This window comes from Gorilla gorilla, chromosome 16 (genome assembly GCF_029281585.2).
Source record: "Gorilla gorilla gorilla isolate KB3781 chromosome 16, NHGRI_mGorGor1-v2.1_pri, whole genome shotgun sequence".
NCBI lineage: Eukaryota > Metazoa > Chordata > Mammalia > Primates > Hominidae > Gorilla > Gorilla gorilla.
In genome coordinates, this window is record NC_073240.2 from 39,716,016 (window position 1) to 39,740,252 (window position 24,237).

The 24,237-nt window shown below is 38.2% G+C and overlaps 1 long non-coding RNA gene and 1 pseudogene across 1 annotated transcript; both read left to right on the top strand.

Annotated features, from left to right (window-relative positions):
• The first annotated feature begins 11,094 nt into the window (after positions 1-11,094).
• On the top strand, positions 11,095-11,185 carry LOC115930984 (uncharacterized; annotated as a pseudogene).
• Positions 11,186-14,535: 3,350 nt separating this feature from the next.
• On the top strand, positions 14,536-21,828 carry LOC134757239 (uncharacterized). Its single transcript, XR_010130953.1, has 3 exons — positions 14,536-14,624; positions 19,521-19,667; positions 19,951-21,828. It is a non-coding gene; the product is annotated as an uncharacterized lncRNA (long non-coding RNA).
• The last annotated feature ends 2,409 nt before the right edge of the window (positions 21,829-24,237 follow it).

Sequence of the window (24,237 nt, forward strand, 5' to 3'; positions counted from 1 at the left end):
TCCTCCCTAACTCATTCTATGAGGCCGGCATCATACTGATACCAAAACCTGGCAGAGATACAACAAAAAAAGAAAACTTCAGGCCCATATCACTGATGAACATCAATGCAAAAATTCTCAATACTGGCAAACTGAATCCAGCAGCACATCAAAAAGCTTATTCACCATAGTTAAGTTGGCTTCATTCCAGGGATTCAAGGCTAGTTCAACATATGCAAATCAATAAACGTAAAAGGCCTTCAATAACATTCAGCCTTCCTTCATGTTAAAAACTCTCAATAAACTAGGTATTGAAGGAACATACCTAAAATACTAGCCATTTATGACAAACCCACAGCCAATATCATATTGAGTGGGAAAAAGCTGGAAGCATTCTCTTTGAAAACTGGCACAAGACAAGGATGCCCTCTCATGACTCCTATTCAATATAGTAGTGGGAGTTCTGGCCAGGGCAGTCAGGCAAGAGAAAGAAATAAACGGTATTCAAATAGGAAGGGAAAAAGTCAAATTGTTTTTGTTTGCAGATGACATGATCCTATATCTAGAAAACCCCTCTGTCTCAGCACAAAAGCTTCTTAAACTGATAAGCAATTTCAGCAAAGTCTCAGGATACAAAATCAATGTGTAGAAGTAACAAGCATTCCTATACACCAACAAGAGGCAAGCAGAGAGCCAAATCATGAATGAAATCCCATTCACAATTGCTACAAAGAGAATAAAATACCTAGGAACACAGCTAACAAGGGAAGTGATCAACCTGACCTCTTCAAGGAAAACTACAAACCACTGCTCAAGGAAACCAGAGAGGACACAAACAAATGAAAAATATTCCATGCTCATAAATAGGAATAATTAATATGAAAATAGCCATATTGCCCAAAGTAATTTATAGATTCAGTGCTATTACCAGTAAACTACCATTGGCATTCTTCACAGAATTAGAAAAAAACCAATGTTTTAAAACTCATATGGAACCAAAAAAAGCCCACATAACCAAGACAATCTTAAGCAAAAAGACAAAGCTGGAGGCATCACACTACCTGACTTTTCGTTATAAGGCTACAATAACCAAAACAGCATGGTACTGGTACAAAAACATACACAGACCAATGGAACAGAATAGAGAACTCAGAAATAAGATTGCCTGTCTACAACCATCTGATCTTTGACAAACCAGAGAAAAGCAATGGGGAAAGAATTCCCTATTTAATAAATGGTGCTGGGAGAACTGGCTATTCATTTGCAGAAAATTGAAACTGGACCCCTTCCTCACACTTTATACAAAAATTAACTCAAGGTGGATTAAAGGCTGAAATGTAAAACCCAAACCTATAAAAACCCTAGAAGAAAATCTAGGCAATACTATTCAGGACATTGTCACAGGCAAAGATTTCATGATGAAATTGCCAAAAGCAATTGCAACAAAAGCAAAAATTGACAAATGAGGTCTAATTAAACTAAAGAGCTTCTGCACAGAAAAAAAAACTGATCAGAGTGAACAGGCAACCTACAGAGTGGGAGAAAATTTTTACAATCTATCCATCCAACAAAGGTCTAATATCCAGAATCTTCAAGGAACTCAAACAAATTTACAAGAAAAAAAACATTAAAAAGTGGGCAAATGACATGAACAGACACTTCTCAAAAGAAGACATTTATGTGGCCAGCAAACATGAAGAAAAGCTCAACATCACTGATCATTAGAGAAATACAAATCAAAACCACAATGAGATGCCATCTCATACCAGTCACAATGGCCAGTATTAAAAAGTCAAGAAACAACAGATGCTGGCAAGTTTGCAGAGAAGTAGGAACACTTTTACACTGCTGATGGGAATGTAAATTATTTCAGCCATTGTGGAGGACACTGTGGTGATCCCTCAATGATCTAAAACCAGAAATACCATTTGACCCAGCAATCCCATACTGGATATGTACCCAAAGAAATGTAAATCATTCTGTTCCAAAGATACATGCACATGTATGTTCCTTGCAGCACTATTCACAATAGCACAGACATGGAATCAACCCAAATGCCCATCAGCAATAGACTAGATAAAGAAAATGTGGTAGATATATGCCATGGAATACTATGCAGCCATAAAAAGGAATGAGATCATGTCCTTTGCAGGGACATTGATGCAACTGGAAGCCATTATCCTCAGCAAATGAACGCAGGAACAGAAAACCAAACACCACATGTTCTCACTTATAAGTAGGAGCTGAACAATGAGGACACAGGGAGAGGAGCAATACACACTGGGACCTGTCAGGGGGTGGGGTGGGGTCAGGGAGGGAGAACATTAGGAAAAATAGCTAATGCATGCTGAGCATAATACCTAGGTGATGGGTTGATAGGTGCAGCAAACCATCATGGCATACATTTACCTGTGTAACAAACCTGCACATCCTGCACATATGCCCTGGAACTAAACACAAAAATTTAAAAAAATTTCTTCCTTATATTTCCTGCTATGTAATTGATAACTGATCATCTGAGACTAAGTGGATATCCTGTTTCTTGACAATCTTTTAACCAATGATTTTAGCTTCCACTGATGATTCTTTACATAATCGATTATGACTACAATAATTGGAAAATGAAGATTTTCATATTCTATCTTACACATGATTAGTTGGCACTGTTCTATAAATAAGGGTTTTCTTTCCCATTTCTTATATCCACTCATTCATTTGTACATTTGTTCTTATTTATTGGATAAGTATCAACTTATGAATTCACCTTTTTTTCAATATGTTATATTACTGAAAGATTTCAATTTTGTGCTCAAAATTATCTAAATTTGGTCAGTGAAAAGCTCCTTTAAGCTGATTCCTGTGTCATTTTGACATAGCCCCATCAGATTTTGAGCACTCCTTTAATTTTTGGCACAACACCAAAACTTTCTGTTCAAAAATACTGCCAGCTTTTCTTGCTCTAATCCTAGAATTAGCATTTCTCCAAGAATCATTAGTTCCTTTTAGAAAAAAATGAAATAGTGTTTAGATGTCAGGACCTAAATTCTAGCTATGCTTCTTTCTAATGGATATCACTACCTTTAGTCCCTTGCACTTGACAGAGCTGGGAAATAACTACATCTACTGCTATTATCTAATCTATCTACATCTATGTGTCTATATTTTCTATAATCCAATCAAACACTGAAGAATTTTTCCTTTTCTACTGTGATTCTATATTTTTAACTTTCTTTTCCCACAGTAAGAAGAACTCATTCTTTTGTTCAATCTTTTTATGCAAATAAAATTGTTTTAGAATCATTTTAGAAACTCAGAGAAACTCATTACGTATAACTTATAGCATTATGCTAAATTTCTACATGTTCTGGGACTATTTAGGGACTTTTAATTTTGTTCTATTTGGTCTGTCTTTCATCTGCCAGTGGCATTATTTTAAGTATAGAAGTGTTGTAGTGAATTTCAAACTACTAAAATTATTATATATAAATATTAATATTTAATTAGTAATTATATTTAAATGTTTTAAATGTTATTTAAATATCTGAAGATTTTAAAATAAATTTAAAAGTATTAAAAAGAAAAATTTGTTCAAGTCTACTTGCATCCTTCACAGGTGTGTGTTTTCATGGTTTCCTCAGAAAGGTTTGTCTTTCCTAAGTACTTTCTGTTTTTATTGATGTTGTAAGTAGGGGGTTGCCTTCCATTATACCTCCCAAATGGTTATTGTTTGTAAGCGTGATTTTTTATGTTGGTTACATTTTCTGTTACTTTACTATTTTTCTTGAGTTTTTATCATTTTCTTGAATTGTACACATATGCTATCATATGATCTGAAAGTAGAGGTAATTTTGTTTATTTTCCAATTCTATTTCTCTGTCGTCTTTTGCCAAATCACATTGGTAAGTATCTCTCTTATTATGTTGAATAGTAGTGGATAGTGGTCATTCTTGTCTTGTTTCTGATTTTAGTGGAAAGTTTCCAGTATTTCCCCATTAAGTAAGTGAGATGCTGAGTTGAGGACTAATCATGTTAAGGAAGAATTTCTTATTGCTTCCTTTTCCACAAATGTTGACAAAGTGGTCGAAAGAATACTCTAATCATGTTAATGCTTACTTAGCATGATTAGAGAATTCTTTCAGCCACTTTGTCAATATCTGTGGAAATTATTACGTATTTCTCCTCTTTATATCTATTAATATGCTGAATTAAAGAATTTCATAACACTCAATTATCATTGGATTCTTAGAATAAATCCTACTTGGTCATAATGTATTATTTTCTTAATATAATGTTGAATTCTCTTTACTAATGTGTTTTCTAATTCTAGTGGCTGTTTCACTGATAATTTTTGTATAAATATTCATGAATAATAGATATTAAAAGTTTAGTTATCAAGATTAAACCTAATTTATAAAAAAATAATTTGGAAATAGCTTGCCATTTTTCTCCCTCCAAAAAATTCATCTTGCATCTAGTATTTGCAGGTTTGATAAACAATCAGATAATAAGCCTGATCACTTGTTTTCTGATTCCACAGCAGGTTAGAAATATCAAATTATAGATTGAGAAGCTATTACAGGTAGGCTTATTGACTAAAGTGACAGGTGACTCAATAAACGAAAGTGTTAGTTTACTTAATGTGGGAGAAAAATCACACTATACCCATCCATGGGCCCATCCTTATCTTATAAAATAATGCCAAAATAAACAATTGCCATGTCTTTTTATGAAAAATATAAATGTATACTGTGTGTTTGGAAGTGTCAGTTTCAAATGGTTACAATTAAAATATCTCAGTATTTTAAAAGATATATTCCTAACAGTCTGGAAAACATACCTATTTAGAGTAAGGGTTCACCAAGGTTGACACATCATAGAGCAAGCAGAGATAATCAATGTGCATGCTGTTACCAGTGGAGCTGATTATATGGACTAGTAAAGTACAGAGAGGGAAAGTTGCACAGTGGGAAAAGCATTGGCTCATATTTTTGTTGTGTATATTCTTCTTCATTAATTACTTCATTATTATTCTTCCATCTGGCATCCTTTCTTTTTGCCTGAAGAAGACCCTTTATTATTTCCTTTAGGCCTATTTCACTAATGACAGATTATCTCAGGTTTCATTTGTCCAGCAAGGTTATATTGCCTTCCTTTTTAAAGCATGTATTCAATGGGGATAGAAGTGTATTCTACGCTGGTGATTATTTTCTTTCAACACTTGGAAGAAATTCTCCCATTGCTTACTGACTCCCATCTTTTCTATTAATAAGTCGGCTGTCAGACTTAAATTGTCCTGTTTTGAATGCTCTTATTTTGTATTATATACTTATGTAATGTTTCCTTTATATAATTTTTACCTGCTTGATATTTGTAAAGCTACCTAAATATGTTGCTTGGTATCTTTCATTGCTTTGAAAATTATTAGTGATTATCTCTTCAAACATTGCCCTATTTTTAAATCCGTTCTCCTTTTGAAACTCCAATTACCCTGTGCCTCCCATATTTATCATAGTATTTTCTGCATTTTACACTTCTCCCCTTCTTTCCATGTATCAGCATAGGCAGAATAATTTAGTTTCTCTAGAGAAGAGTGTCACAACCCAGGGTTGATTGGAGGAATTATATCCTCAAAGTCACTACCTCTGTTGCATCATTCTTGGTTGAGTGACTATCTCAGACTTGCACCCTCAAAGCCAGCCTTGACTCATCTCTTACCCAGGGTCCCTCACATGTGATCATTCTCCAGGTCCTGATTTCATTACTACACAAACTTTCCTACCTTCTTTTTTGATCCTGATTCTTATTTTCTCTTGTCTGTACTGTGTTAATAGATTAAATCTTGTATTTTCATCCATACTGCCTTACTAATTCTAATGTATAACTGCTATATCATTCTATAGGCAAATTGATTTTAAGTCAGAAATAATTACTTATGCTTTTTAAAGACATAAGTTCATACCAAGCCAATAATTCAAAGTTGTTATTCTATTCCATACCCAACTCCTCTCAACACATCCCGGGTTTTAGCTAAACTGAATGTTTTGCTTCTTATGCATACTTTCTGCTTTCCCTGTATTTATTCTGCTTCTTCTCTCTGGGCTGCCATGGGTTAATTTTACCTATTACTTCACTGCCCAGAAACCTTTCTTGACTTCGTACAGCTTAATGAATCCCAGCTCTCCAGTCAGGTTCTCCAGAGCACTCCAGCATAACTACTTAGCCCTTTGTCCTTTTATTTTCCTACATGTCCCCTACATCACCTGAATGCTTCTACCTCTCATCATCTATGCACCTATTTTAATGACAGTCTTTTTCCTGGAATGCTTTTCTACCACATTTGCTGTAGGAAAGAGAGTTTCTGGGGTGCCAGTTGAGTTGGTCTCCCCTGTGTGAGACACCCATGGGAAGCCATGGGCAGCCTCCAGGGAGAAAAGTCTCCTTATTGCCTTCATGTCTTTATGCCCTGAGAGCATAACCACTCAGCAGCATTCCACAGGTTGTTCAGGGAGATAACACTCCTTTGAAGCAGTGGAGTATAATCAAACATCTTGGCTCCTCCTGAAACCTCCTCCCAGCAGTTTCAGTCCTGATAAGTTAAAGATCTTAAGTAGTTTAGACACATGCCTTTGCTCAAGGAAATTCACAGACACCGCCACTGCTATACATCTTATCAAATGACTCATGAGTTCTCCTTCACTGATTAATCCTTTTCCTCATCCCTTCCTCACCCTTCCATCTGCCCTAAGAACAAAGAGCTTGTAAACCAATAAATTGGGTGGAGCCCAAGAGCTCTGGGCCATGACCAAGCCTCCAACACTCCGGTCCCCTGGACCTGCCTTTTAAATGCTTATTCTGTCTCTTCCTAACTCCTCTGTCTCTGCTGGACTCGGGGTACCCACTGGGTGGTGTGGGGCTGGTTTCCCCAACATTTATCTACTAAAATTATATTCACTTCTAAGGTCCACTTCAAATCTTTCTCTCTCTCTTCCCCCACCCCCCACCCCCCACCACCTGCCAACAGCATTTTTACTGAAACCCAACTAGTTATAACTCATCATGAACGTTATTAAATGTTCCTGGTACTTCCTCTGCATCAAATGTTTATGGTACCGTGTTGCACTCAGTTATTTCAGTATTTAAAGTTAGGGTTGCCAAAAAGTAACACTAGGTTAACATTTCTGAGGTTTATTTTTCTCTCAGGTAAAAATCTAGAAGTAGTCAGTGCAGGACTAGATACGGCAGCTTAGTTTCTCAGAGCTCTCAGAGACTAGGATTCCTTGCATCCATGGCTCTCATCCTCATATCAGATGATAAGGTGTAAGATGGCAGCTAGAGCTCTGATCACTATGCACAAATTTTAGGCAGCAGAATGGGGGAAGATATAACAAAATAAGGTGACAAGAATGCAGTCCAGATGTATTTTTAAAATAAACTATGTAAAAGTATAACATACAAGAAAATGCACACATTGTAAATTCACAATTCGATTACAAATACCACCAATAATCAAGACCCAGAAAATTCTCGTGAATCCAGAAAAGCTCTTTTGGTTCTTTCGCAGTCAATTATCCCCAACCACAGCTCATACTAATAGACAAAATAAGGGGAAAACATAAATTAATCTCAATATATATTTTCAAATAATTTGACAAAATGTAATGCTCTTTTTGAATAAAATTCTTACCAAACTAGGGAGAGAAGGAAATGTCCTCAACTTAATAAAGGGCATCTGTAGAAAATCTAGAGCTAGCATTACACTTAATGGTGTAAGACTGAATACTTTCCCTATATGATCAGGAAAAAGTCAAGGGTGTTTATTCTCACCACTTCCATTCATTATTGTATTGGCAGCTCTGACCAGCATAACAAGGCAAAAAAGAAGACTTAAAATGCAAATAAATTGAAAACTAATAAACGAAATGATCGTAATTTGCAGACATCATGATTATTTCTGTAGAAAATACTTTGGAATCTATAGAAATAGCTTCTAGAACTAATAATTGGGTTTAGGAAGTCAGCAAGATAAAGATAAATCTATAGAAATAAATATTCCTCCATACTATTCAAAATCAGAAATTAAAATTTAATTGGTAAACATGTTGTCATTAAACAGTATATAGAAGTATTGAAACAACTGCTTAAAGCTAGTGGAGCCTCGGTTTCACGGGCTCAATTAAGGGACCTAATGCGAACTGTTGTATTCCATAACCCATGGTTCCCAGAAGAAGGTACGCTAGATGTAGAGCTCTGGGAACAAGTGGGGAAAATCTTAAACAACACCATGCACAAGGGCAATGGGTCCCAGTTATCATCTCTAACGCTATGGACTTTAGTTAGGGCAGCCCAGGTCCCATTATACACCCAAGAGCCTAAAAAGGGGAAGGAGGAAGAACCGTCACCTACCTTCCCGCCTCCATCTCCCTCAGCCCCATTGTTTCCAGGCAAAAATAACAAAGAAGAAATGGGGGTTTTCCCTGAGCCCCCTCCTCCAATAAATTGGATAAAAGACAAGGGATACACTATAGCTATGGACCCTGTCTTAGGCAAGCGGCATTAGAAGGGGAGCTCTTAGCCTGCCCGGTAATGCAAGATCAACAGGCAATCAGGTATATAAACCCATTTCTTTTGATGCTTATAAAAAGATTTTTAAAAAGGCATTAGAGGCCAGAGCCACGCAGCCAAGTGGGCTATGGGTGGAAGAAAAGGCTCAGGGGCAGGGAAGCTCGCAGTGCCCTGGGCCCACAGGGTCTGGTCGGCCGGCAGCAGCCACCTGGCAGCAGTGGGAGAGAATGGCACAGACAGAAAGTCGTGCCTAAGCGAGCACAATGCAGCTGCCACCCTGGGACCCACACCACTGTGCTCTGCAGGTGGCCCACAGCAAAATTTCATGTGTTCCTTGTATACAAGTGATGTCCCAGATTATAATTCTCTGCTAAAATTTAAGTAAAATTTAAGAATTTAAAAAATCCTTTTCTAATAATGGCCACTATTATTTCTCCCTTACCCCTAAGGTGACTCTCTTCAAGTCCAATTTAAGTAAAACAGTAACCTCTGAAGGGAGAGAAATTAAAGAGCCCATGAATTAGTTGAGGAGCAATTAAAAGCCGGCCATATAGAACCATCAAACAGCCCTTGGAATTAGCTCATTTGTGTCATTCCCAAAAAGTCTGGTAAATGGAGAGTTTTGCATGACTTACGTGCTATTAATGCTAATTTGAAACCTATGGGGCCCCTTCAACAGGGCCTTCTATCCGCGGCGGCGATTCCTCGAGATGGCCTATAATCGTTACTGACTTAAAAGACTGTTTTTATACTATTCCCATAGCAGAACAGGACAGAAAAAAATTTGCGTTTACAATACCAGCTATCAATAATGAGGGGCCACCTTGCTGATTTAATTGGAAAGTGCTTCCTCAGGGGATGCTAAACAGTCCTACCATGTGTCAGTATTATGTAAAGCAAGCTTTGCTTCCCAGTAGAAAAGAATTTCCTGACTGCAAGATTATTCATTTTATGGATGATATTTTATTAGCAGCCCCAAAGGTGACAGTACTTGTAAATTTATATACCTCTGTCGTAAAGAATACATACCTAAGAGGTTTAATCACAGCACCTGAAAAAGTACAGATGTCTTCTCTTTGGAAATAACTTGGGTACATACTAACTTCCCGGTCAGTAAGAACTCAAAAGGTTAAATTAAATACTAGCAACTTATGCACCTTAAATGATTATCAAAAATTATGGGGTGATATTAACTGGCTTTGCCCCATCTTGGGCATATCTACTGATAAGCTGCAAAAAGTTGCAAAACCTGTTTTCTATCTTAAAGGGCAATATAGCCCTGGATTCTCCCAGGTATTTGACCACTGCAGCAAAAAGGGAAATTGAAGACATAGAGCAAGCTATTTCCCAAAGGCAAATGGACTGCATGGACACCCAATATTCTGTCCAGTTGTTTATTTTCCCCACTAAACATTCCCCTGCAGGGTTAATAGGACAGATGAGCCCAGGACTGCACTTTTTAGAATGGGTTTCTTTCTCACATACTGGGACTAAAACACTCTCTCCCTATATCCAGCTACTTAGTAAAGTCATCTATTCAGGCTGCAGATGATGTAATCAGTTGCTAGGTTATGACCCTGATGTCATAAGAATTCCTTTGAGTCAAAGGCAATTTGAAGCAGTATAGCCCCTCTCTTTAGATCTTCAGATACCACTCACTGATGACACAGGCCATTTAGAACATACCCTCCCTGCTGACAAACTGCTTCAGTTCTTATCTCGTACTCCTGTAATTATGCCTACAAAAGTAGTTCTCTCCCCCATATCTAATGCTTTAACACTGTTTACTGATGCTCAGGTAAACATGGAAAAGTGGTAGTCTGGTGGAGAACACGTAATTCCCTCACTTGTTCTGGGTTTACTAGCAATAAAAGAGCTGAGGCTGGAGCCTTAATACTGGCTTTGGAGACTTTTTCTGCTCAGCCCATCAATATTGTTAGTGACTCTGCTTACTCCATTTGTTTGTTTGTTTATTTATTGATTTTGAGACAGAGTCTCACTCTATTGCCCAGGCTGGAGTGCAGTGGTGTGATCTCGGCTCACTGCAACCTCTGCTACCCAGGTTCAAGGATTCTCATGCCTCAGCCTCCTGAGTAGCTGGGATTACAGGCACCTGCCACCGCACCCTGCTAGTTTTTGTATTTTTAGTAGAGATGGAATTTCACCATCTTGGCCAGGCTGGTCTTGAACTCCTGACCTCGTGATCCACCCACCTCTGCCTCCCAAAGTGCTGGCCTTACAGGCGTGAGCCACCAAGCCCAGCCTTACTCTGTTTATTTATTGCAGAACCTTGAGACAGCATTAATTAAGTCCACTCTGGAGCAAGCCCCACGTGCTCTTTTTCTCTGACGTCAGCAATTGCTAGATCAACGTACACATCCTATTTTTATCACACATATTTGAGCCCACAGCTCACAGCCTGGCCCGTTGGCTTACGGCAATGATCAAGCAGACCTTTGGGTTATGACATCACTGCTTGACCAAGCCACCCAATTGCATCAATTTTTCCACCAAAATTGGAGAAACTTAACTATAACAATTTCAACTTACCCAAAGACTATACTTTCAGGGATCATTTCTATAGTTTGTTTCTAGAGAAGTTTCTCCGAATGTGTAGAGCACTGCTTAATCTTTTAAATTTAGATGATAAATTTCAATCAGCTGTCACAAAAGCACTTTGCTAAAACCTCTCAAGACATAAAACCTGCAGTTTTATGGAAAGGTGTAAACACTAATGTATGGTGTGGTCCAAATGATTTGCTAACATGGAGAAGAGGATATGCTTTTGTTCATACCCCCTCAGGTCCTCTTTGGATTCCAGCACAATGCATCAAACCATATTATGGTATGGCCAGGACCCAACCCAGTACCAGAAATGAAGAAAATGACCCTATAGGACCCGCAGCCCCAGACAATGCGGCTTCTGTGGATGACACAGGACCCAGACAGAATGCTGAAGAAGACAACTCAGAAGGCTAAGCAAATCCTGCTTTAAACACACCATTCACTCCAAATAATTTATTCCTTTTTTATTCTCTCGTTCTGCTTACAACTGGTACCTGCTACACTCTTTTGGACTTATCTCTTAAATCCGCGTTTCTTCTGCCCTGTTACTTGGACAAACACCCCCTTCCCAGCTTCTAACAACACAACTGCTTAACAGAGAGGGATTAACTTACCCCCAACGGGGTTCCTTAGTCACAGCACACATCAAACTAAATTGCCAAGTAACACTACAAGTCACTCCTTGATTGGAAAAGAATGTTGCAAATTATACTCATGTTTGTCTTATGTTATTTACCAATTCTAGGATGCAAAGCCAGAATACGAGCAGTGACCACCATGCCTGACAGACCTGCTGCTGCACACATCTGTACTCTCCAACAAAACCTGATGCTAAAAACAAAAGGGAGAGATGTAGGAGTTCAGTCATGGCGGTGGGAAAAATTGTAAGAGGAAATTATAGGAAAGAGAAGCAAACCTTCTTGGAAGGCAGGAAGGTTTTGTAAAAGCCTTGGAAGAGAGTTATGGCTGAAAACAGCCTAATCCTCTTACCGTGAGCTGATAGCTTAGAGTAGGTACAAAGGAATGTAAGGGAGTTTATCTAAAGAGCTTGTTGACTCATGTGGTCCTAAGACCAATCATTTGTAGGACTGCTCTCTCTGGGGAAGGCAACCACATTAATTAATTATCCACAAGTGTGTTGACTCAAAGCCTTTGTCATTAAATCTGTGCTGAATAAATGCCCACAGGGCCAGCTAGTCAGGTTATATGACTGCTACAACTCTTTCTGTGAGTGGCCTGGTTCCCTAGCCACTCTTTCACTTTATATCGGTGTCTGAGTATGTTATTCATCCACCGTGCAGCCTGGGTCTGTGGGTCAGACCCCAGCATTTACTCAAAAAAATTTTATGTACCTTTTTTTTCAGCTCCTTTCAGAAAACAATCTTGCATGTGTTGGTTGTTTGATATTGTCCCACAGGTCACTGAGTCTCTTTATTTTTTTCTTCTTTTCCTTCCTGTGCTTCAATTTAGTTTCCATTGCTGTGTCTTCATTTTTACTGATGTTTCCTTCTGCAGTATCAATTTACTGTTAACCCTATTTGGAAAAATTTTATTTCAGATATTGTATTTTTATCTCTGGAAGTATTCTTATTGATTTATTATGATTATCACTGTCTTGTCCTTTAGGAAATATTGATTACATTTATAATAGTTGATTTAAAATTATTCTCTTATAATTCCATTATCTCTGTCACTTCTGATTCTGCTTCTTATTTTCTTCTGTTTTGAGGTAATAGTGTTTCTTTGTCTAGTGAATTTTTATTAAATATATTATGAATGTTATAATAATGGATGTTAATTATTATTTTTCTCTAAGGAGGGCTTAAGTTTGTCTTGTTAGGCAATTAAGTTACTTGCAAATCATATTAATGTATTCAAAACTTATTTTTAAGCTTTGTTAGGGTTGTCCAAAGTAGCCCTAACTCTAGGGCTAATTAAGCGAAACTACCAACACATGATTCTCTAGGTTCTTTACCGACTTCCTTGAGGCTCAGTGGGGTTTCTCAGCTCTGGCTGGAAGGGATTTGAGTATCTCTTAACCTTGCTTAAACTCTAGGAGTTGTGCAGGTTACAGTTCCCATAGTATTTTTCCTGAGCAGTTACTATTTGTGCAGCTTTGTGGAGTTTTGTTGTATCCATGCATAGTTAAGGGGGCCTTTGTGCATATTTCTCTGCAGAAATTATTACTCTCCAATAATTTGCCCTGCAAATTCTGGCTGTCTCATTCTCCCACAAATTCAATATTTGTCTTTTCAGCTTAGCAACATTTCTTTTGCATTTCTTGGGATCTTCCTCCCTTTGCCATCTTCCAGAAATTGTCTATAGGCAGAAAGCAAGGGCAATAGTAGGCTTCACTTCTGTTTTCCTTTTCTCAGTGATCACAGTCCCACTCTGCCTGTCCTCTCAATGTCTGAAAGATTTGTTTTATATATTTTGCCTAAGTTTCTAGTTATTTGTGCTAAGTAGGCTGGTTTTGTACCAGAAGCAGAAATCAACTACAGATGAATTTTAGGGAAGAGTTCTGGAATATGCCTCATTGGCTGGAACTGAAGCTATCTATACCTACAAAGGAGACTGGAAATGCAGCTTCTTCTGGGAAAACAAAGGAGAGCAGATTTTGTGAAAGAGTGAGCATTATATGCCATCATTGGATAGTTGTTAGCTCACTTACCAGCATAGCAACTTCTTGAGTGGAGGGTCAGAGCTTTCCTCATTTCAGTAGCCTATGAAGAGCCTGGTGCTCATGACGTTCTTAGGAAAAAAACATTGAAAAGAACATGATCCTGAGTACTGAACTCATAATTATCTAAACTACCAAAGAGAAAATTAGGCATGAAGAAAGGAGACAACGTATGGTGGGTGAAAGTGGCAGAGAGAGTTGGAGACAAGGTTGGAAATTATCTTGGAGCTCCAAATGCATTGGCTCATAGATTATTTTAAAACTCTGTTGAGGAATCCGGGACTACAGAGCCCTGTTGTTCCCCTCACCTCCAATGTCCTTTTCCAGACACCCATGTCATGTGTTTTAAAGCTCAGATCATAGATCATAAGCGAGCTACTAGATGGAGCCTTCTCTGATGTCCTACTTGTGGCACAGTTTTTCTACAGCATGGTTTCTGTCAAGTTTTCAAAGCATATAATGATTCATACTGCTGATTTCTACCCTCAAGAAAGTGGAATCTATTTGGAATTTCAAAATAAAAACAAAGTTGTCTTTTATTTCTGTTACTTTTTTACTTCCCTCATAATGCCTGCCACCATGAGCACAAAGCATATTAAATAAGATCACTGTTCCTTGACCTAGTGTCAAGCAGCTGTTTGGAAGTTGTTTGTGTGTCAGTTGAGACATAATAAAAGAATAAGCATCCTGACATCACTTGCCCTCCGACCACCAGTAGTGATAGGGCTTGCTTTACTCAAGGAGGAAGTCCTTAACAACTCGATCTACCCAGGCAAACACAACAATCATTCAGCTTTTTGTTTCATTTTTTCCTTAACCTATCACCATGAAACAAAATGTAAGTATTTATTTTCCTTATTGCCTATCTCTCCTATTTAAATAAGGGCTGAGATTTTTGTTCTGTGTCTTCACTGCTATATTCCTAGCACATCAACGTTTGCCAAGGGAAAGAACGGGAGATGGAAACAAAGGAAGTTAAATGAGAGGGACACCAAGGAAGAAACTGAGATGGGGTCTGAAAGTGTGATGGGACATTGGCTACCCTTGAAATTGCGAAGGGTCTTATACTTGATAATGACAGGATTTGGGAAGCTCTCTTAGGGCCATGTAAAAGAAAGGGCTAAATATAAAAGGGTGAGTGAAGGAGAGTTTTTCCTCTATTCCACTTGTACAATTCAGCCAATTCATATTCTGAGTTTGTAGGAGAATCTTTCACTAGTCAAAACAGAAAATGACCAAATCACAGAAAATATTATGAAGACAAGAATGAATTTGTAATTAAAAATTAAAACAAGAAAACAGAAATGCCAGCTGTAATTTTTATGAAGTTTCCAATCAATGCATGTACTTGTCTTTTATACATAAAGTGAATTTCTAGTTGCCACAAGTCCTACAAAAACAATATCTTTAACAACCAGTTCCTGCCCCTGTTTTTTCCTGTCTTATGATTTGAAAATGGGTGTTTTATTTTCTTCTTTTCACATTTAGTCTGGGATCCCTTCTTCATTCCTTGGCTTTTTTTTTTTTTTCTCCAAGGGGCTTATTATTGCAAAGTTAAGAAGCCATAAGCAAGGGGAGTTTGCGAGGCCAACTGTAGCAGAGGCACAGCTCTCATCTTACCATCGTAACCACTCTGAATTGCTGGGTGGCACCAGAAAGCTCACTGGCACCTTGGCATATGGCAGGGAGAACCTGGTAATTTGGGTAGATTAAAAGTGGGTATGGAATTGCCATTAAGCTATCATCCAGGTCTTGTGTGTGTGTCTGTGGTGTGAAGGGGGCAGGAAAGGGGAAGGAAATAAGAGAAAGGGAGAGAAGAGGATAGGAGAGTATTAAACAAATCCTAGACTCTGCTACTTTCATGTTTTGATTAAGAATGTGTAGAGGTCAGTGCTTCAACTCTATGGACTTTATCTTTCCACAGATCTCAATATTTTGTTAATAGCTCTTTTGCTGGAGTCCGCCAAGCTGACTGTTTAACTGGCTTTGCCTACCCTACTTCTTTATCTAAGGAATACTCCATCAGAAATGGTGAGATTCACATTCCACAATATGTGCTGCTTTTAAATAACCATATGCAAGTAAAATAATAGGCAAAGGAGAAATGAAGACTGGGGTCAGGAAGGTTTCTCCCAACACTATCCTCAGATTTAGGTTCATATCAGGTACCAAATCTTGCAGCCAGATCTCAGGACAAGTGAACTCATTTACCCATCTGAATGTTGCCTGTGAATTCAAAAGCTAGAATTTATAGAGTCTAGTGAGCTGAAAATTATAGGGCACTGTGCTACATAGGAAGCCTAGTTTCATATTTATTTTGAGATTTGGGATTTCAAGTTTAGTTAAGAATGAAAGATTCTTTACAAGGACCTAGTGACTTGTTCTTCTCAAGCCCTTGATAACAAACTTTTGGTTGCTAAACCCACCAATCTTTTAAGACTTAGATGTAGAAACCCATGAACCAGGCAGATGGGGTGTTAGCAACAACATCCATTCACCCAGCTCCTCCCAAGAAGTAGAGGCAGGAATATCTCCTCTTGCAAGGCATACATCCACTCCCAAAGCAAAGAACCCTAGATTGCATAAAGCTCCAACTCAATGGCCCTCCTTTTACCTGCCTCATCTCTCTGGGATAGGGCAGAGAAGGAGCACTCTTTCCTTTCCCTTCTGACCTTAGCTATGGAACCTCTGCTGTCTTTTCCTGACATTCTCCTTCTTCTATCTGTATCCCTTACTGCATTTTTGCACTGCAGTTCAGTGGCTCCATTGTGCCTGCAATAACACATCCACTTCTTTCAATTGCTTGTCTTGCACTGGAAAAGAGGAAAAGGTTCCATCTAATCTGGGTTAGGTTATAAAAACATTTTAGCACTGAAAATAAATTATCTAAATGTGTTGGGATACATTCCACCTCATAGTTAAATACTAAGGATGGCATGATGTGGATGTAAAATGTGCATGGTCAGGGAGGTTAAGAAAATAACCTCAAAGGACAGGGCCACAGGAGAGAGGAAGGTGATGGTTACCATAAATGGGTCTGTGGCTCTGTGTGACACCTGCTGTGCTATGCCATCAATGTGCAGCTCCACAACAAATGAGATCCTTCAGCCAGGCTTGTGTAAAGCATGCTGTCTGGATACAACAGGACATGTCACTTGTAATAACAAACCCAAGCCTCAGTATCCATCCACATTTGCAAAATGAAAATGACTATCCTTTTCTTTCTCCTCTTCCTCTGCTGCTCTTCTGCTTTTTGTTAGAGCTATTTCTGCACTGTTTGCTTCATGAGTTACTGAACAGATCAAGAACTGATAGTGATGATAATAGTGGCAATAGCTGTCATTTATTATGTGCCTTCCATGTGCTAGATACTAATATTTCCACTTCAATCCTCAAACAACCTTAGGATAAGAGATCATCATTTTCTCCATTTTTGCATAAGGAAACTGAGAATGAGAAAGGCTAAGAAACAACCAAGGAAATAAAGCTAGCAGTGGTGAGCATCTCTGAAGGCCCTTCCTTCTCTAAATTACATTGTCTTTTAATCTGTAAAGCATAGTAGGTTTGGTAATGGTTACTGAAGACTTTTGCAACTATCATCCTGCAGTTGTAAATTCTCTTCAATGTTCTAAGAAATATGTGCCAGAATATTTGGCAAAAGGCACCTAACATGTTAGATGTGTAACACCTCCTATGACAGGACAATGGGTGCCTTTGACAGGGATCTGTGGATTTCTTCTTTTGGCTCACTTGACTTCCAAATTTGCAGTGGGATTGAAGGAGAAAAGAGGGTCCTGAATAATAATTGTCAATTCTCCTACATTAACACTTTCTAGTCATGCCATCTCTCTGATGGAAACTGTTTTGCTCAAATAGTATTATATAAAGTTTATATATATAGCACTTCAAAGTTCACAAAGGTATTTCATATAAATGTCTCCATTTAAAAATCTATCCAACTTGTAAGATAAGTATTATTCTTCCCATTCTACAAATGAGAAAACTAATTTGTTCTGGGGCAATAAGTTGTATCCCAAAAGTCTATAAATGTTTCCCAATTAGAAAGATCTCCCGTAATTAGGGTGGCTCATTATTATAATTAGGGTGCCCCAGTTTGGCTGGTTCTACCTATGCAATTCACTCTCAAAAGTGTCCTAGTTTGAGGGATAAATGATATGGTCAGCCTGCCCAAAAGCACAGAATTAAATGCAGAATTTCACTTGTAACATGATGAGTGACACATTGGGCCATCAGGGACACAGCTGTGCCTGTCTTGCATAAGAGTGATTCCTTAAGTAAGGTACATATTTGGGGCATCAGTACATTTTTTTTTTCACTCTCTCCACTTGGATAAGTGAAAGCTTCTCTCTTGTTCAACCACAGTGTTTGATCCCAAGCACATTAGAATCACCCGGTGAGCCTTGTAAACTCAGATTTCTTCTGTCCCATCTAGGGTCAATTAAACTAGAATTTCTGAGGGTGGATGGTAGGAATGATATTTTTCAAAAGCTCTCCAGACAGAGTTTTTGACATTCCAGCCAGAAGTGATGACTGGCAGCTTATAAATAAACACTAGGTGATAATGGTACAGTATATTAGACCCATGGAAAGGGCGTTGCAAAGGAGAGATCATATTTGGTGTGGGGAATGTTGCCAAGGAAGCTGATATATTTTGAGATGGCTCACGGACAGTATGATGGCTCCACAGAGTGGAGGGTAATATATTGGTGGCTGCCTGCTCTAAATTTTGAAACTCCTGTGTTTATCTTGACTTAATGAAGTGTGCTATTGTTTAAAATATTCTGTGTTCTATTGAACTGATATTGAGTCTGGTCTCCCATTCCAATATTTTTGTTCTCTGTAGCTTTATTTGGATCTGTTGCAACTTCTTGCTCTGTGTGTGTATGTGCCTGTGTGCATGTTGCGTCAGGGAGTTACAATGAGGGTATACTTAGAATTGTTGGCTAAAAAGGTTGTGCATAAAAATAAAGGTTGTGTATCCGTGAGAATCATGTTTTCTAAGAGATAAAACCCTTTATTGTGTTACTTTTTCAGAATATGCTTTCTGAGAAAGTAGAAAAGAAGTATCTCATTTTGCAGAGAAAGACCTGGACTCACAGAAATGTGAGGTGGTCAGCTGAGGGCCATGCCATGAATCAATACAACCCCTGAATTAGTGGTGAAGATTTCTAATCATTGATAAAATGCTCTGTGAAAATACAGGCATGGTGAAAAAGAAGTTTCACTGTTTTTCCAATTTATGAAAGTATTTTTAGAGTATCATTAAATCTACTTTATGGTTATTTATTGCAATAAATGTTTATTTTCCTTTGAAATACACTTAATCTCCTTGCTATAATTTTTCCATGGAAAGAAAATAACGTTTCAGTTAATGTAATTTCAATATGCTGGGATCTCAGTCTCCTGTTTCAGGTGCCTCGGGATGCAGGAGACCAGGCCAGGGACTTGTTCCTTCCTGGGTACAGATCACCACAGTTTAGAATCATCAAATTCTTTGCTGAAAACTCCAAGTAACTTAAATTCTTTCCCTTAGGTGTTTTTTTTTTTTTTTCTGGGCAAATGCTTTTTAGTCAATCCTAGGATTCTATTCTAAGAGGTCGTTTCTCAAGTTTTCTTAAGCTGTAACCCTCTCCAAACCCCAATTTTAACTCTAGTTCTTCAATCTCTCATCCCTCTTCCATGATGATTTGCCATCTTTTTCTCTGGGGAGAAGACACACATATAGAAATGAGCAAAGAGCTTTAAATACTAGATGCCCAAGAGATGCTTAGCCTCCTGTTCCAGCCACTGGAGTTGAGGGGTGGAGGCACGTGATGTCACAGAAAGGGAATGCTCACTAGTCTTCAAGCAGTCCCCTAAGGTAAGGCTGGAGGAAGGAGGTGGTGAAGAGGGCTCCTGAGTTCCTTCATTTGATGGCGCTGATCATACAGGTACAGGTGGAACAGTAAGCTCAGAGCCATTCCTTAGACCTAGAGTCTGGCCTTTTCACCTATATAAAATAATACTATGTAATATTATTTCAAGTAGAGGTAGGAAAATAACCCTTAGGATTTAGTACCCTCGGCCTGGTGGGCCAGCAGAAATAAAAGTTAATTCCAAACAAATACCTTAACTACCACAATTCTGCCCCTGTTTCCCTCCAGGGATCTTTGATCTCAGGCTGAATGGAGGAAGAAGAGCTTTTCTAGTTGACGCCTGTCACAGAGATCTGATGACGTCAATGTAAATGAGTCCACAGAAGCTTGATAGCCTATAGAAGTCCTTGAAAATCCCGAATGGCACGAGAAGGTTGAAAACTAGTCAAGATGCTGATATCTTCAAGAAGTTAAATATAACCTAAAAAAATTATTTGTCACAGAATAAGGTTGGTTTAAAAAATTGTAAAGGGGAGGAGAGTGGAGATTCAAGCCTAGAGAGGAAGGCTGAATAAGAAGAAAGTAATTGTGAAGTCAACTGTAAAATATTTCCTGTGTCTCACCTGGTAAATCCACATGGGCCTCCTGAAAGAGGAAGGCTAGAGTTACTTTTGAGTTGCCTTTCAAATGATAAGCAGCGTCCTTGAGTAAACAGGAAATGAAAGACTCGAGAGAGTAGCTGAGGAAGGATGCAGAAGTGAAAAGGAGAGGGGAGCCATCAGCACACCAGATTTAATTTGATGGAGAATTTTCTCTATTTGTTTATGTGTGTGCCTGTCTTTATTAGACTGTTTGTTTGCCTTTCAAGGGCTGGGACTCTGCCTCATTCACCTTCATATTCTAATATAATGCAAGCTTAGGAAATTATTGTTTAAATACATACATTCAGACATAAATGGATGAGAGTAAGAATAAAGGCATAAGTGGTGGTGTTTAGCAGCAGCCTTGGCTGTGAGCTTAAGACTGTTTTTTGTGACCTGCCATCTTCCTTTGCGCAACAACACAGCTCGTGATGATGTTCCAGAGCATTTTGCCACCAGAAAATGAGGCTTGCTTTTGGTCTTTTGAAGGAAGACTGCAGTGAACAGTTAAATTGACTTTAAATTTAGCAGCATTGGGCAAGAATAGAAATGTTCTAATCCTGTCTCCTCCTACGGAATGTGAATTGTGGTCAAAGTAATATGTTTTTGCCTTCTGTGATTTAGATCAAATTTCATAGGCCAGACAGGGCGTAGGGAGCCAGGCTGCACAGCCACTCTCCGTGGTAAACAGTGTCACACCTCCCTTGGACAGCCCAGGGTACCATGTGTGCCCTGGCGTTACAGACACCTCACCAGGGCTTGTCTGTTCTCCCTGCCTTGTTTCTCAGCCCAGTGTTCATGTGGAGTTTGGCTTCCTCTTCTTAGAACTGGGAAAGGCAACGCTGTGCAGGTGTGAGAGGTACATACACATGAGCCCAGAAGATGCTGCCCCAGAAAAACATACCCAGGGCCTGTATTTGACCCAGAGTTTAAGGTCTTACTTTTCATTAGAAAATAAGATCACTAGCTCTAAAATTTCCACTGGGGAAGACTGGGTTGGCTTAGCAGGGCAGTGCTATCTGATGGGCAGCTGTATTCTATAAAGTAGATGAGGGAAGATGACAGAATGGCATGTCTGTGGGCAGAAAGCAGAAGGGAAATTGGCTTCCCTTCATAGGCCGCTAAGGAAAGGGTTATCCAGTGGCCTGCTGGATTTGACACTATCCGCCTGCCATATCTGAGCTCAGCATTTTTGCTTTGACACACATGGGTCATTCTACCCATTGAGCTTCAGCAATTCCCTATTACAGATGCTTATTGGCACGGAATCTTAAGTCCAATAAGGGAGCAAAGAGATTTTACTTTGGAAGGAAATACTATGGATTCTTCAGTCATTCAGAGGCCTCACCTCCTCCCTTAATGAGTGCTCCCAATGTAAAGGTATAATGACTGGCTAACTAAATGCTTTGGGGGTATAGGAATGAGGATACATATCTAGAAAAGTGGATTTTAGAAGAAGAAAAGACAGTATAATGAAAACAAGTTTAAGAAAGAGCAAAAATAAAATTTGACTTATGTATATCAATTGTGATGAACTGTAATTATGCATTACATGGAACAAGTCTACACAATCAGATAAGAATTCTTCACTAATTTCCTCTTTATTTGTCTATGTCATAATCCACATTAGGGAAGAAACAACCTCTACTTTTTAAAAGTCACAAATATTAAGCCTATAAAAATATCAATATCTTATCAAAGTTTAGCTCAAATTTATACAGGAAAACAAAGGTTCATTCCAACCCACCTAGCTTCTTTTGATGGTTTATTAAGTAGTATTTAAGCAAATTGAGTCTCATATTATCTGGCCAAAAGATATTTTTCTTGCCTCTGTATTATTAAACAACACAACACTTACTGAGACTATTCATCAGATGTCCAGATTAATCTTGACGGTGAAGAATACATGAACTCTACATGCAATCTTAAAAAGGAGTAATATAATATGCTAGTTTTCTCTTTCGTGTCCATTCCTCAAAACTTGATTATTATTAGGTTAGGCTCATCCTTTACTAATTACCTTTAGTTAAGATTTCTTAGTTTGCAAAAATTATTGAATTTATATTGACTTAACTGAATGAGCATTTGAAAACTGTCTCTCATAGTTCATCATGAGTACTGAATTGTTCCTCCTCTTTTTCTTTAAGTTTCTTTTCTTTACTACATATTTTTCCCCAACCAGTTATTTTTGTTGTTGTTATTTGCTTCTTAAAAATTCTGTGAGGCTTATTTTTAGAATATTTTATAAATCTGGCTATGTCTAAGAATGGCAAACTATGATAATTGATGTATTTAATATTTGCTAATACATATCTATTCCACTGTCAATGAAAAGACTGTGCTTGCTTTGATCAAGAATTAGCCAAAATTTGGAACTCTCAGAAAGCTATTTATTTATTCCAGAACAAAGCATTTGGTTTGTACTACCATCAAAATATTCTAAGTGGCTAGTTACACTGGTAAAAAAATAAGATATCTCTTTTGTTCAGGCCTTCAGAATTGTAACATCATACAAAATCAATAAAGCTCTTAAATGTAAATCTATGAAGATGAGACACACTGATTTCTTGGCTATTGTTTACTGAGGTGATTAAAAAAAGCCTTGCAGCCCAAACAGAATTTTATTTTCTCTGTCAATAAGAACAATATACTTCCATGGATAAGTATGACATCTATGGAAGCATTTCAGATGTCTGTGTTGCAGATGCAGAAGGTATCTCTTGGGATTTCCCTTTACCACATCACATACTAGACTATCCATTGTAGGAAAAGATGGTTGGGTCGATTATAGGAGTTGTCCTTGGAATCAATTCCAAGCGCTCTGGAAACTTACATCTATAGGTCTGACTTAATGTAATTCATAATTGTCCCATGTTATAGGTCTGACCTAATGTAATCCATAATTGTCCCATGTTATTTTTTAAAATGTGGCTGATATAGATCTCCTAGGAAAAGGTCACATAATTAGAATTATTTAAGTATTTAATTTACAGGGAAATCGGGGGTTCAAAGTAGTCAGGAGATGCTTTAAGTGAAAGATGTTTCCTAAGGCCGTTCTAGTAAGTATGATAACAGTTTATAAAATCACCATGAGCTACATCGTCATTTGAAAACAGATTTAAGAAATATATATATATATACTCAAAGCACTGCACTAAAGGAAAATAGACCAAGACTAGTAATATTAATCCACTGTCATCCAGTTGGCTGGCCTACCTGCGACAGAAGCTGAGGCTCAGCTGGCCTGCCAATGGGCTTGAGCCCATGGGGATCTGTGACTGTACCATGACTCACTGACCCTGCAAAAGCCAAACTGGCTCCGTCGTCTTTGTCCAGAGTCCTCATTTCAAGGCCTTGGCCTCTCTTGCCTCTTTACCAACGTAAAAGGCAGCAATAAGTATGAAGAGTCACACAAAAAAAACACCAAGCTATAACCATCCATTTAATATCAAAATTAAACAAAGACGCATTAAAAATTTCAGTATTTAAGCAATTTGGGGAAAAATTGGCAGAAGAAGGTACATGAGCAAAGAAAGGTGTTTTCAAATAGAAGTTACAGAGCTTATTTTAATATGACCTCAATGATCTTCACATAATTTAACAGGAAATTTTATTCTAATTAGTTTGATTGAGCTCTATTTTTTAACAGTTTCTTAAAACTGAGAATTAATGAACAAGAAAATAAAGTCTGCTCAAGTCTTTGGAACTTAGGCAATTCTTTCTTTCAAACTAGAGGGAAAGAATTGTTTAGAACAATATAAATCAGCATTTGGGGGATCTTTTGTCTTCCTGTGTTCCTTTATGATGGATGTCTCTAACCCCCAGGCCCTACCGGTCTGTGGCCTGTTAGGAACCGGGCTGCACAGCAGCAGGGAGCAACAGGGCAGGCATGTCAGCGAACCTTCATCTGTATTTACAGCCACCCCACATCACT